The sequence below is a fragment of the Nicotiana sylvestris genome, chromosome 3, assembly GCF_000393655.2.
Source record: "Nicotiana sylvestris chromosome 3, ASM39365v2, whole genome shotgun sequence".
Lineage (NCBI taxonomy): Eukaryota > Viridiplantae > Streptophyta > Magnoliopsida > Solanales > Solanaceae > Nicotiana > Nicotiana sylvestris.
The window spans coordinates 74,979,019-74,994,864 of NC_091059.1; the positions used below are offsets into that span (position 1 = coordinate 74,979,019).

Genomic DNA, 15,846 nt, shown 5'->3' on the forward strand with positions numbered 1-15,846 from the left:
ATAAAAAACCGAGATGTACGGTTCACTATTCAAGAAAAACAAATATTCTTGATTCGACACAATTTCGAAAAATGATTGCTCAATAAATTTATTATCAAAAGTTATTGTGTACACGTACGCGTGACACAATTCCGCATTTTTTTTAACACGAATATACGTACGCGTAATTCGATTCAAAGAAGGTTTCTTAACCACAATAAGTAAAAGCGGTAGAAAAATCATGTAACAAAAAGTATTTAATAAAAATCAAGATAATTAAGCCAATAATAAAAACAATTAAGCGACCGTGCTAGAACCACGGAATTCGGAAATGCCTAACACCTTCTTCCGAATTAACAGAATTCCTTACTCAGGATTTCTGGTTCGCAGAATAATAAACAGAGTCATATTCTCCTCGATTCAGGGATTATAATTGGTGACTTGGGACGCCTTAAAATTCCCAAGTGGCGACTCTAAAACAAATAAATAAATCCCGTTTCGACTGTCCTTCAATTGGAGAAACTCCCCACGCGCCCCGCGGGCGCGGAGAAAAGGAGGTGCGACACATAACAATTTCTCTAACTCTTTATCATAGTGAAGTCTTCCACATGTCAAATTTCTGAACATCTTAGCATATGACCTGAAATGACAAAATAAAATTGAATATCAACATGATATGAACTTTTTAAAAAATAAAAAAAGTTGAATGAATAAAATGGAAAAAGAGTTTAGTTGTATTGAAGACATAAATTCCATTGGTCTATCTTTTCGCAGAAAAGCATATACTTCTACGAATATTGGAATAATTGACTTACAATGTAGGTGAATCACTGGCTATTTTTTTTTTTTTTTTTGAGCTGCCCATGAAGGCATAAATCAGAGAAAGAACAAAGCGGGAATCTGGGTGTTTAAACAAAGAGACACGCCAATCATACTGGTATCTAAAATTCTCATAAGTAGCCTGCAGCAGCCAGAAAATAGATGTCACCTGGTACACATCAAAATCCAAACCACCTTAGCTAAACAAAGGGAAGCATAATGATCTTGGATTCTAATTCTATGGATTCTTCAAAGGTATAGATGATCATACCTGATTAGTACTTATGAGGTATTGATAAAAAGCAGTAAGACCTCCAACAAACCACACTGATATAAAAGTGTATACTACCAGAACAACGGAGGCAGGTGTTTTGATCATTGCTTTCCATATGGTTGTGTCTTCTAGAACCATGATTCTCTTAATGTAGACCCAGCAGAAACCAAAAACATATATGCAAAGAAGTGTTGTAGAGAAAACAAACATGAAGAAAAAACGGTAGTTTCGCTGCAAAAGTTTCAGAAGTCTGTGCAATTTAAAGCACGAATGCAAGACAGTAACCGTAGATGAACCGTTTCTAAAGAAGCATTAGTTACAGAAAACTATCAGTGCAAGCAAATGAATAAAAATATTTCCAGAAATCTAATGTGGACGTTGAAGTTGACTGATAAATTGACCAGCCTGACCTCATACCTTCATAAATTTGAGAGTCAAGACCGTTGTAAGATGAGAACTTAAAACTGTGGATATCTTTTCTAAATCCTCTTTAACTTACTTCCACCACAGAAGAATGAATAGGGTTTATCACAGAATATAACAAAATTAGAGTTGATTATAAGCTACTAGACACTAACATAATATGTAGTGAGGAGCTAATTTGCAATCTTTGAATAGCCAATAACCTGTCATACTAGTTGAAAGTTTTTCTTTTAACAAACTTGTAAAATCCTAACTATCTTGATTTCATTGTATAAAATCCTCCAAGCACCCTCTTTATCTTGGAATGGAAAGACTTGCAATGGCTAGACTAGCAGTAAGACCATACCACCTCTGAATTTAACAAAGCTATAACTTGTAGCCTACTCTAGTATCAGAAATATGGCTGCAACCCAAGGATAAACTTTCTAGACCTTGTTGATCCATAGAACCATCTGCATAGAATATCTCCTTCACAGTTGAGATTATGGAATAATGTTCCAACTAACTACCATGTCATTTTAGTGTTCTACATTATTCGCACTCTAACTTCATCAGCCAAACCAACAAGCAAAAGATCACTCAAAATTTTTTCCAAACAGAGTACGTATGATTAACAGTAGTATAGGTGAGAAATTCTAATAAAACTGCTAGAAGGATCAATTGAGTCACATAGAAGGAGAAGCTAGAGAAAGAATTGCCAAAGACAAGAGTATTGTAATAGAGGAGAGAGTATAAGAGAATATTGAAAAGGGAAAAGGAGTTACCCAATATGCTAGATGCAACAGCAAATCCACCTCAAGTTATCTATCCCCAGATTTAGATTTAGGATTATAGCTTAATGTTCTCCATTTGCTTGTTTCTACGCACATCATTAACAACAGTTTTCACAACTTCGCTCTCCAGACGGATATATAAGACCGTATCTAAATTGCAAGCCATATTAAAAAGATGACTTTCTCCACATTGTGGCTAAAAATCATAGCCTAAATTTGGATATCCAAAGTCCTACTAACTACTGAACAAGCCATCATTCCATCTAGCTAAGAAATGTCAGAAAATTTTAGTCATACTTGGTTGCTGGAAACTCAATTGTTGAAAAGCAGATTCCAAATTGACATTAACTATCTTCAACAAATGTACTATAACAGAGAGCATGATCTAGTTCTAGAAAATCCTTTAGAATTTTTCTTGTTAAAGATATTCCACACTGGGAGGCTGAAGGGTCGTGTAAGGACAGGATCCTTGATGTATTATACCAAGACTATTGAACAAAGCAACACACTCTAAATTAAGGAACTCAGCCATTGTAATTCCTAACCACCTTATCCTTACTCGTAACTAAGTATGTAGCATTAACAAAAAAATTTATTCACAACAATCACATCAGATTTCAATTTTAATAAATAAATCAAAGTCATTATAGACTAATCAAAAGTATATATTTCCATCATATGTTGCCACTCTAAATGATCCCCATACATTCATGTGAATCAAGTTTAAGACATTGTCTGCTCTAATATTCCTAATAGGAAAAGATAATTTTGCTTGCTTATTCAAAGCACAATATCATAATTATTCACTACAATACTATATACTTATTCACTAATATATAATATTTATTTCATAACTTGTTGATGGTTGTATCATCTTTTTGTTGTAAAGCTGCAAAGTATCTTGATCTATTTTTACATTCAGAGAATAAAAACTTTATTTTATCCTCTACCAAAAGTTATAGGAGTCAATAGATAGAGCCCATCGGTCTTTATACAAATACCCTTCAGCCTCCCAGTGTGGAGGTCCTAGAACACACAAAAACTATATATCTCATCTATAGAAATTATATCATCAAAGTAAATAAGAGTTGGAAATTTACTTCACCTAGACAAATCTAAGACCTATCCGTTTGCCACCATCTTGACCTGTGCAAACGATAAGATATAAGAGATTCAACGATACTTTAAAATTAAGAAATAGGAATTTTCTGGATGAAATTGTATGTAAATGAAGTGAAACCCCTATAAACTTTTTCTAATAAGTAAAAAGGTTCTCAGCCTCAGACCTCGGGACTATTCAATTGTTCAAACGTATAATCGAAACCATAATCCATCTGTTCGCTGACAAATTGGAAACAAAACAGAATTGTTTCAGGATTTAGAACCATATTAATATAACAAATTAGTATATGAAAATCTCTTTGTACCCAAACAAAACCAGCATCTTGAAAAAGGAAAGGGGAATGTATGACGAAGAACAAACCTTTGTTGTTCCGATTGTGGCGACTTGCCCTGTATAGAAGATGATGAAGAGGGGGCGTCCGCAACTTGCTCAGTTGCTCTGCTGAAAGATTTCCTGAGTTAGAGGCGCGGGAATTGAGCCCTAACTGATATTCATAACTTCTGAACTTGGGTAAATAAGCGGGCATCTGAAAAATTTAATCGAATTACCTAATGACTCCCTAGTGTGTGAAGTAAAGTTGGGGATGATGTGTCCAATATTGTCATTTAACTTTCTTTTTATTTCTTTTTTTTTTCACTATTTGAGAAATAGAACTAATTTACTTCAAATTGATAAAGTGATTTTTTGGACTTTTAAAATTGGGAATGAAAATGATAAGTAACAACACAAAGTTCTAAAATGACTCATGTTGAATTAATTTAAATGAATGCAAAAAGAAGTAAAAAGAAAACTGATTTAGGATACATTTTATTGCCTACTATTTCATCAATGTTGCTTCATATTAGCACCATTATCAATCTGTGTCGTAATATTATATTAAGAGTTCGCTAAATTAAAAAGTAATTCTATTTATGCGATGAATTTGGAAAAGAATCCAATTGAATTTTTTACCTAATAAGTTATTTCAAAGACTTAATTATTTGTTCTCAACATTATTTTTGTTGATTCAAATTCTTAATATTATCTCATACCAAGTTTTAAATATTAAGTAATTTTAATTATATGATAAATTTGAAAAACTGAACTGTATTCTTTTGCTAATTAGTTAATTTCTCAATTTACATAAAAAAAATTTAAAGGAGAAAATTACAAATTAAATTGCATTCATAATCAAGGATAATTAATATTGCTGATAAATAATAAATTTTAAATAGATAATATTAAGCAGAAAATTACTTGAATAAGTTTATCACGACTTATTATTAGAGTTAATCAATTCTTTAATTGGGTATTTAGTACTGCGTAATAATTTGGAATCACAATTTGTCAATGATTGTGGTCCGGGCCCGGGCCAAACGAGCATGGGGCTGAGGCGGTCCCGGGCCTAACGGGCCAAATGTGTGGAACCGGCCCGCGGTGGTTCTAAGCCAACATGGTCCCGGGCTAAATGGGCTGGGTCCGCGGGCCTAAACGGGCTTTTTCCGTTCCAGACTATTTTTTTTAATTTTTTTTTATCTAAGACACTTTCTTGTAAACTAAATATGTATATACTAGTATAAATTGCTTATATATAGCTATATAAATATATATAGTATATATAGTATGTATAGTATGTATAGTATGTATATATAAGGGTGTATTATGTGTATATATAATTATATATTGCCTTATATATATATATATATATATATATATATATATATATAAGGCAATATATATTACATAAGGCAATATATAATTATATATATATATATATATATATATATATATATATATATAGTTTATATGTATTAGAGATATATATAGTGCCTTATATATATATGTGTGTGTATATATATATATATATAGGCTATTTGTAATCTAAGGCACTTTCTTGTAAACTATATATGTATATACTAGTATAAATTGCTTATATATAGCTATATAAATATATATAGTATATATAGTATGTATAGTATGTATATATAAGGGTGTATTATGTGTATATATAATTATATATTGCCTTATGTAATATATATTGCCTTATATATATATATATAGGCTATTTGTAATCTAAGGCACTTTCTTGTAAACTATATATGTATATACTAGTATAAATTGCTTATATATAGCTATATAAATATATATAGTATATATAGTATGTATTGCCTTATATATATATATATATATATATATATATATATATATATATATATATATATATAGTTTATATGTATTAGATATATAATATATATATTATATCAAGTTTAAACACAAAATAAATTGCAAAGAAATATTCAAGGGAATGTCTTATATATTTTACTATTATGACATTAACAAAGAATGACAATATCTTTCTTAGTTTTCCTCCTCTCAATGGAATGAGCACAACAAGGTACTAATACCACCATTAAAAGGAAAAAAAACTAAGGAAGATGTGCCAAAATACAAGTTACATGTTAGTCTATGTATTATCTCTAGCAAATCTCATAAATCCTTCAAGGTCCGGAGGAATTTCCGTTGGTGGTGGTGGAAAAGAAGCTTGTTCATCACCGCTTCCGGACGAAGCAGCATCCTACGCAAGTTCCGCTAGCATTTCTTCATAAGCTTCATCTATCTCCGGTTGTGATTCTGCAAGTCCAAAATTTCTTCTTTCCGAACGGATCCAATCTCTGAAGAGTACTGATTTTTCCAAGCTCTCCCTCATAGACGCTCTATGATCACCGATTTGAAGTCTCGTTTGACTGAATGCGCTCTGGGATGCCACTTTTGAAGTTTGAACACTTAAAATATCTCGAGCCATCCTTGAAAGAACCAGATAGTGTTTTTGTTTGTCCTTCCACCATTCCAAAACATCGAAGGAGCCGTCGGGATTCTCTGATTCAAGTCCCTGCGATAAATAAACTTGAAGCTCATTTAGTTGTGAACTATCACCAAAATTATCACCTTGAGAACCCCTGAACTCCGTCCAAGAACTAAGGGCTTTTGGGCCCGCAGTTCTTTTAGATGCTTGCGAACTAGACGAAGTAGGAGTTGGAACATTTGGTCTAGCTTGATCTAAGGCAAGTTGATAAGCATTATAAATTGTTTGAGTATTTATTTTAATTGAGGCTTTTGCATCTCCAAGTGTAGCAAATTCCTCAGCTGAAAGTGATAAAGCGTTATAAATTTTTGAATACCAAAAGCGAGGACCTCCTAATTTCATTGTAGGATTTAACAATGCAGCAATACCAAAAATAGGGGGGATAGGGAAAAAGTATTTTTTAAACTTAGCTTTCATAGAATTAATAGCTTCTTGATAAATTACTCCACCCTCTGAAAATTGAGTAAATAAATCTACAAGTGCTGCAATATAAACTAAACAGTTAGAAATAGTAGGATAATATTGGCCAGATAATTCATTTGTAGCAATATGAAATTGTTCTAAAAAGTCTACAAGCATTTTAACATTACTCCAATCTTGATTTGTAAGGTGCTCATCATCATCATCATCACCATCACCTACACGAGCATTATACGTTGCGCTTATTGGGTTCCTATATTCATATGCAACAACTAAACTTTCATACATGTAATTCCATCTAGTCGGACAAGGTTTAGGAACCTTTCTTTCTCTAAGGCCAAATTCATCACATTTTTTAAAATAGTCTCTAAGTCTACTTCTACGGTTTGAATAAAAAAGCCAATTAAGAGCCATTTTAACCTTTTCAATTTCTACATTTAAAACTTTCATACCAGCACCGACGATTAAATGGTAAATATGACAAATACATCTAACATGAAAAATATTACTAAATGCAGGATTTAGTGTAGTTGTAAGCAAGCCTATAGCATTAGTGTTACTAGAAGCATTATCTATTGAAACCGACATAATTTTATCTCTAATGCAAAAATATTTACAAATATCTGCAACTGTGTTAGCAATAAACTTACCTGTGTGGCGTGAATTAATTATTCTATAAGCAATAATGCGCTTTTGCATTATCCACTCCTCATCTATCCAATGACTTGTAACAGTTAGATAATCACAGTCATTACCACTTCTACCAATATCAGTAGTAATAGCAATGCGACAATCTATATGAGTAAATAAATAGCGCAAATATTGTTCATATTCATGTTTATATTTATAAATATCGCTCTTTACGGTTGCGCGAGGCCTTCCTTTATAAGTAGGATTAAAAACTCTTCTAATATAATGCACAAAAATGAGGGTTAAAAGGAAAACTATAGGGTAAGCACATAACAGTAACCATTTTTGTCAATTCTTCACGAACTTTATTTGGATCATAATATAAAATGCCACCGGTAACAGTGGTAATTCCCGATTGAACTAGATTTGAACTTGTACTAGGGTTAACCGTAGTATCTACACTTGTCCCCTCTTGCGCAGCTTTCATTTAAAGATATCTAGCTTTATCTCTAGGGTGTTTCTTTATGTGTCTAGTCAAACTACCCGTACCGCTACGGTCTCCAGTAAATTTATGAACTAGTTGAGACCCACAGGTTTTACACTTAGCCTTATTTTGTTCTCTTAGTTGAGTAAAAAAATGCCAAATCAGAGATGTTTCGGGCCGTTTAGAAGGTTGTCTATTAAAAGTAGGGGTTACTACAGGAGGGTCAGGCGGGACATTAGTTGGGTTATTAACAGGACTAGTAGGGTTATTAACAGGACTAGTAGGTGTATCATCTAAATCCGGTTGTGTTTCATCTAAATCATCATTTTCCTCATCATTTTCAAAGATAGTTTCATTAGGATAAAGAGCATTCATAACTTCTACATTTAATTGTTGACCCGGTGCAACATCCTGGCAAAATTGACTATTGAAAAATTAAAAACAAGGATTATCGCTATCAAGAATAATGGGTGGAGGAGGACGGGTAACAGGTCTGGGTCAGGGAGCCGGGGGAAGAGTAGTAGCTTGGCGACTAGATTCACCAATTTTAGATTTTCCCTTACCCTTACCACCAAAAATATTTTTCAAAGAAAATGCCATATTAATCATAATTATAATAAATAAAACTAACAAAACTATAATATTAAAATTTAAGAGTTGGAACGCGTTTACCGAATTGACGAAAAACTTCTTGAAAATTGAATATCGTTGAAGACTTGAAGACTTGAATACTTCAATTCACCAACTTCACAATTTTTCACGAAATTGTAATAATAAAGCAAGCAATTATAGAAGAAAATTAGAGAGAGATTGAGAGAGATTGATAAATTTGTGAGTAAAAATGAAAGAATGGGGGGGTATTTATAGTTGAGAATTGGAAAAAAGTGTAATTATAAAAAGTTTGGGGTTAAAGCAAAGTTTGGGGGCTAAATGACTATTTTTTAAAGTGGCCAACGGATAAATTTTGAAGGCCAACGGCTAGATTTTAAAAATCTGACCGTTGGTCTTTTTTTAATTTATTTTTTTTTTTTAGAAAAATTAGCCGTTGGAGCCCGTTAGGCCCGTGGGCTCGGTTGAACCGGCCCAAGCCCGCCTGCCAGTCCCGGGCTTAACGGTCCCGGGCTCACAGGCTAAATGTGTTGAACCGGCCCACCACGGGCTTTTACACTACTAGAGCCAAGGCCCGGTTGAACCGGCCCGTTTGGCCCGTTGTCCTGGGTCGGTCCTGGGCCAGGCCCGGACCACAATACAGCCTTAATGATCACGTATCACAATTTACCAAGGTATCTCATATCAAATTATTAAAATAAATCATGTGTTTGAGAGGTATGACATACCATTAGGAATTCTTATTCGATTATAAAATTCTAATATTAGGAGTCCTATGTATTTCAAACAAGAAAAAATTTAATATAAGGTAAAATTTTAATTAATTTGAAAGTCCTAAATATCAAAATTTCTACATGATTCAAGTAAGGAAAGATTTAAGAAATTATATTTTAGTTATTTCAAAGTTCTAAATAAAATTAAATTACAATTTTGTCCAATATGAAATCTATTTATAAAGGGTAAAAAAGTAAAAAAGATATTTTGCTAAAAAGCTTAGTGCTTTTTTTGGGTCAAAACAAAATTTTTATATTTAACTAGTGAAAATATGTACATCCGCTAGCCCATGGGACTCTAGAGTTAGACCCTTTACAATACTACTGTTATTGTACTACGATTCCATATATTTTCCTAACAGACTAATATTCTATACATTGTCTCAAGTAGGAAATCTATTTAACCGTTCTAACAAGGTCTTCCATTTACTCCTTTTTTGGCCTTTGATATGCAGCTGCAGTACAATCTCTCGGATTCTTCCTGCATAGGTTGTGGAGTGTATTGTTTTTGAAACCTTCTGTTGTTCCTTTCCAGCCATGTGTAGTAGATTGTTGCTGCAAATAAAAATACCATAACTCGAGCTTTTGGTCTACCATTATTAGTTCTCTTAGTTAGCCACTGTAATTCCTTTTCCCAGCTTTCAATTGAGTATCTTTCCCCCAACCAGTTTAATAGTATTGCCCATATCGATTTTGCATATTCATACTCAAAGAAGAGATGATCAAGCGTTTCTTCCTTTTGACTGGTACATAGTACACGGTCCTTTGGCACATCTATCTTCCATTTTGCCAATCGATCAACTGTTGTCAGTCTTTGATTGAGAGTTAACCACAGAATGAATTGATGTCTTGGTATAGTATCATCTCCCAGCCCAAGTCTCTTCTATGGAGTTTTCTGGAATTGAGGCCTTGCAGCTATGTATACTTTCTTGATGCTAAATTTTCCTTGTTTACAGTACTTATTGACATCTCCAGAAGTATTCACAATCCCAAACCATTCTCTTGTATCAAATACCTTTCGAATAATCCAGCAAGCTTGTTTTGGAGTTGGCATTGTGATGACATTCCTCCTCTTTATATAAAAGTTGTGAATCCATTTTACCCATAAGATGTTCTTTTTTGCATTGATGGCCCATAGGAGCTTGCACAAAGCAGCCTTGTTCCATGAGTAGAAGTCCAGAATACCTAGTCCACCAGTTGAACCTGGAATACACAATTTTTTCCATGATACTAGAGCTCTTTTTGATGGTTCATTGGTTCCCGTCCATAAGAATGTCCTACACGCAGTAGTAACCATGTGTAGTATCTTCTTTGGTAGTAAGAAAACCTGTGCGCAATACGTTTGCATTTCGAACAATACACTCTTGATCAACTGCAATCTGCCACTGTATGATAAAAAATTGGTGGTCCAGCACTTGATTCTTGCAATAATTCTCTCCACAAGTGGCATACATTGATGTGTGGATAGTTTTTTTGTTGACAGTGGCATACTATAGTGTTTTTACTATAGTATAACTACAAATATAGATAATAGTTTTAGGTACGCGCTATGTGCATATACCCCATTAATGTATGTACAATTTTAAAAAATTATATAAATATTATTAAACTACGCTATTTGACATGCAATTGTTAATTATCATTTTGAAAGTATCTTTAGAATTTAATATTGAGTATACTATAACAATTATGAATATTGAAATAATTTATACACAATCATTATGCTAATTAGAATGTGTATTTAAAATTTGGTACATAAATTTATAAAAGTAGTTATTGACTAAAGGGTAATGGACATACTATTATATATACCAGAGGATCGAAAAATATTTTTTTCACAAAATAATTTCTCTATTTGTTTTGCTAAAATAATTAAATTATCTGGAATTAATTGTTTTATTCTTTCTCTATACTTTTACTTTTATTTTTACTAAGATCCTAAATTATCAGAATTAAAATATTAGCTCATTGACAATTTAGAAAATCAATTGTAATATCTAGCATATAAATTATTGATGGCAATTATAATTATATCTAACATAGAATGTTGCTGATATATTTATTTCTCATAATTTTATAAATCTTTACTAGTAATAAATTTATTCAAATCTAATTTAAATGATAAATTATATTTAAGGAAAAAAAAAAAGAAATATACAAACCTAACGAGCACGTATGGAGAAAATTTGAAAAGAAAATTTGAAAATTTGAATATCCATGATATATTTATTGTCCCTGCAAAAATTATACTTAATTACCAAACTACATGTGACTCGTGCGTTTTTAAATATGAAATGTGATTTGTCACTGAAAATTGAATAATTTATGACGATTTTATTTTGTAGCCCTTTTAAACATTGTATTATTTTCAGATAAAACCTTGTTGTAGCAAAATGTCAGATTACATAAAGATAATTTAAAGATTGTCACAAAATTTTTAGATTATTAGTGACAAAAATAATGGTCACAGTTAAGTACAAAAATTCGTAGCCAAAGTTCACTTTATTTTACTACAAATTCGATTTGTCGTTATTTAATCATCTATTTTTGGTGACGAAAAATGTTCGTGCCTAAATGTAACTATTTTTCAAGACGAATAATTTTTTGTTACTAATAATTTAGTGGATCAGTGACAAATATAATTCGCCACTAATAATTTTACTTTGTAGCTAAAGACTGCCTAAAAAAATGGCGCCACCATATTTTTGGAGGGAAACTTTTGTAGACAAAACTTTGCTACAAAATTAACATTTCGTCACTAAAACTATGTGGCTCGTGTATTTGTATACAAAAAGTAACTTTTTTCACAGAAAATAAACAATTAGTGACGAATTTTTCGTCGTAGCTAATAATTTCGTCGTTAAAAATCACATTTGTTGTAGTGTGGGTCCGTATCGTGATTTAGAACTTGAGCATATGTCTGAAATCGAATTCGAAAGTCCCTAGTCCGAGATATAAGACTTTGTCGAAATTTAAAAGTTAAAGGCTTAGTGAAATAGAGATGTTTGACCAAGGTTTGACTTTTTGGATATCGTGCCCGTATTTTAGTTCCAGAACTCGGTATAGATCAATACAATATTTATGACTTGTCTGTGAAATTTGGTGAGAAAAGGAGTTGGTTTGACGTGATTCAGACTCCCGATTGTGAAAATAGAAGTTTCAAAACTTTTTTGAAAATTTCATTTGATTTGGTATTCAATTCGTAGTTCTAGGTGTTATTTTGACGCTTTGATTGCGGGAGAGAGTTTGTATGATGTTTTTAGACTTGTATGCACTTTTGATTTAGAGCCCCGAGGGCTCGGGGGTGAGTTTCGGATAGGCCACAAAGTGATATTGGACTTAGAACATTTGCTGGTATCTGCAATTTCTGGGAACTGACCTCTGATCTCGCATTTGCGAGATCAAAGATCACATTTACGAACACATCAGTCTCGCATTTGCGAGCTACTCATCGCAAATGCGAATAGTAGTTGGGCCATAGTTTTTGCATTTGCGAAACATACTTCGCATTTGCGAAACATACTTCGCATTTGCGAAGTGTGTTTGGGAAAGGCAGTGATCGCAAATGCGATCATAGGGTCGCAATTGCAGAGAGTCATGTTCACATTTGCGAACTAACCTTCACATTTGGGAATGCAGCAAAAGTGTGAAGGACTTCACATTTGCGATGGTTCCTTCACATTTCCGAAGCCCAGGTCGCAAATACGACATCAACATCCGGGTAAATATGACTTAGACGGAATGGGTAATCGGGTTTTGGTCTGAATTTCAGATTTGGACCAAGCGTGCCTGGGTGTTGACTTTTTTAATAATGGCCTAAATTGAATTCTTTACAATCGTGGGAGTTCCTAAAGCTTAATTTGAATCGTTTGGTTGGTAAATTGCTAGATTCTATTGGTTCAGATGCTTGTTTGAAAGGCAAAGCGGTGGTTGAGTTTTGAGTTTGGTCTTTGGAGTGAGGTAAGTGTCGTGGTTAACCTTTACTTGAGGGAATATGTATTGTTTGTCTATTTTCCACGTGTTTAGGTGTTGGGTACAACGTATATGTGTGGTGACGAGTACTTATGCATTGTTGTCGGGTTAAAGCATGTAGGTGGGACTTGGGTTCTTGCAATTATTGTTTCCTTTGTTCCTGATATCCATGTTTAGACTAGTATTGTTAAATTGCCCGTTCTTATGATGTTTACGGATCTTTTGGCGATAATTGAGTATTGATTCAAAGTTGAGGTTGGTATTGTAGAACCAAATCTTGAAGTAAGGGTTATTCATGTTATTTCCATCTCCCTATTGTTATTTGTTTATTACTCTATAGTTAGGATAGTGTTAATGCATGAAGGGTGATGTCGTGCCATATTGTAAGTGTTAATGCATGAAGAGTGATGCCGTGCCATGTTGTCAGAGATAATGCACGAAGGATGATGCCATATCATATATGTTGATTTATATTGTAAGGTTGAGAGTAAAAGCACGAAGGTGATGCCGTGCAGTTTCATTGTTCCACTATGAGGTTGAGAGTAAAAGCACGAAGGGTGATGCCGTACACTTTTCCTTACTGTGTTTAATGGTTTTCATTGGTTCAAGGTATACTGGCTGTTATAGTTATCACTGGTGTCGTGATTCCCTCCTCTTATATTCCCCTCAGCATGTCCCCTTCCCGATATTACTTGTCTAGTGTTTATTTGTTGTTATTTGTACATATACTGTTATCTGTACAGGTTTATCATTGGGTGTCTTGTCTTAGCCTCGTCATTACTTCGTCGAGGTTAGACTCGACACTTACCAGTACATGGGGTCGGTTGTACTGATACTACACACTGCACTTCTATGCAGAATTCAGTACCAACCCTAGCTGATCGTGACGTTAGCAGCTGGACTTGATCGTCAGGAGACCAAAGGTAGATCTGCTGGCATTCACAGACCCTGGAGTCTCTTCCTAGTCTTGTTATTTGGATGTTTCTTTTCCTTTAGAATAGTATATTTTCTTTCAGACTCTATTTGTAGCAAATCATAATAACTCATGAGTTGTGACTCCAGATCCTAAATGTATCAGATATTATGAGTTTTATAATATTCCGCAAACTCTGTTTTAGATTCTGTTTAGCTTAATTATTTCTATTATTAAAAATTGGCTAAAGATAATTTGTGAATTCTCTAACGTTGGCTTGCCTAGCAAGTGAAATGTTATGCGCCATCACAGTTCCGAAGGTGATAATTCCGGGTGGTGACAAATGATTTTTCATTTTTTTTATTTCATAAGTTCTTCTAGTCTTCTTATTGAACTCATTAACCATATTATTCCATCCATCTTTAGACAAATAACTATTAGGTCTATTTCCTTTTCTTTTCTGTTATTCACACAGCTCAACAAATTTAACATGGGCATCATCATCCCACTTAGCATTATTTCGTCCGGTAAAATTTTCCGACATATTTGAGTGTTAACAATCTGAAGAAAATAAAAATACTTCGTAAGCTTTATACAATAATATTCTCACCTAAGAAGTAAATAAATAGAAATATTTCATCATACATGAAAATAGAAAATAGTAGCTTCTAAAATTCTTAGATTGTAAATAGAAGCTAAATTTAATGGGTGACTAATGTTCTTGCTGTAAATAGAGCATCCACAAGATGCCTTGTGAATAATAAGAACTTCTTTTTTTTTTCCTACGAAAATAATGATAATTTCTACCTCCTAATTAAAGTGCATGTTGCCACATTCTTCCTTAATTCAAATAGAATCCCTATACAACAAGTTATCTAGACGATAGAGCAATACACTTGCACCTCAATTTGATTAACAGAAGAATTTGCAGATAAACAACCTATATCTTCCCTTGCATAGAATGATCGATCAGCTATACTTTTTCTTCATCTGTAGTCAAACAATGCATTATCTTCCCCGTGAACGCAAAAAACCCATAAAGTGTTCATAAAATTAAATTGTTTATTATTAGAGCAATTACTACTGATGAGCTGTACAATGCTATAAAGTGGACTGCTTTCTCCAATATGTTCAATTTTATTATAATGGATTCTCATGCAACAGGAAAAAATATTTGCATCAAATAATGACAACAATGTACTCAAGACTATAGTGATCTTATGGATGATATATAATAGAAACAAATATATACCATAAACATGCAATTATTCATCCATGCAATGTTAAATTGCTTCAACTATTCATATTGAACTTTCTTCAAATAACAAAAGAAAAAAGACCGGACACAATTTTTTTGCACATTACGAGTTAGTGAATCACTAATATCTCATCATGATCTTAAAATAAAATAAAACCAAAGTAAAAGAGAGGACCTTACCTTAAACTGATCAACAACATTAATTGTCTACCAAGCAACTCAATCAGAGACCTCCAACTTTCTTTACTGCACACAGACTTTTATGTCCAAACGAGGAAGAGATCGTGAGCTCGAGTGAAAGATGAGGGATGGAGAGATTGCGTGGGGAGGAAAGTTACGTTCTCTGGAGAAAGACTGCAGAAAGAAAACGTCAAGATCGATTGGGAAAAGAAAAGAGTCGTAGTTGGGTTTTAACAAGGGAAGAGTATTTTTGGGTTTATAAAATAATTTAAGGGATAGTAAAATAATTTTTTTGGTCAACGAAAAAAGCTGTTAAGCTAAAAGCAAAAGTTGGGGGTGACCAACTTATGACTTTTAGCTTGTTTTGGCTTAAT

At 33.2% G+C, this 15,846-nt stretch overlaps 1 long non-coding RNA gene across 1 annotated transcript; it reads right to left on the reverse strand.

Annotated features, from left to right (window-relative positions):
- Nucleotides 1-221: 221 nt before the first annotated feature.
- On the reverse strand, nt 222-3,894 carry LOC104223023 (uncharacterized). Its single transcript, XR_011406076.1, has 4 exons — nt 3,752-3,894; nt 3,555-3,609; nt 795-3,414; nt 222-619 (listed from the first exon to the last, which is right to left on the reverse strand). It is a non-coding gene; the product is annotated as an uncharacterized lncRNA (long non-coding RNA).
- Between the last annotated feature and the right edge of the window lie 11,952 nt (nt 3,895-15,846).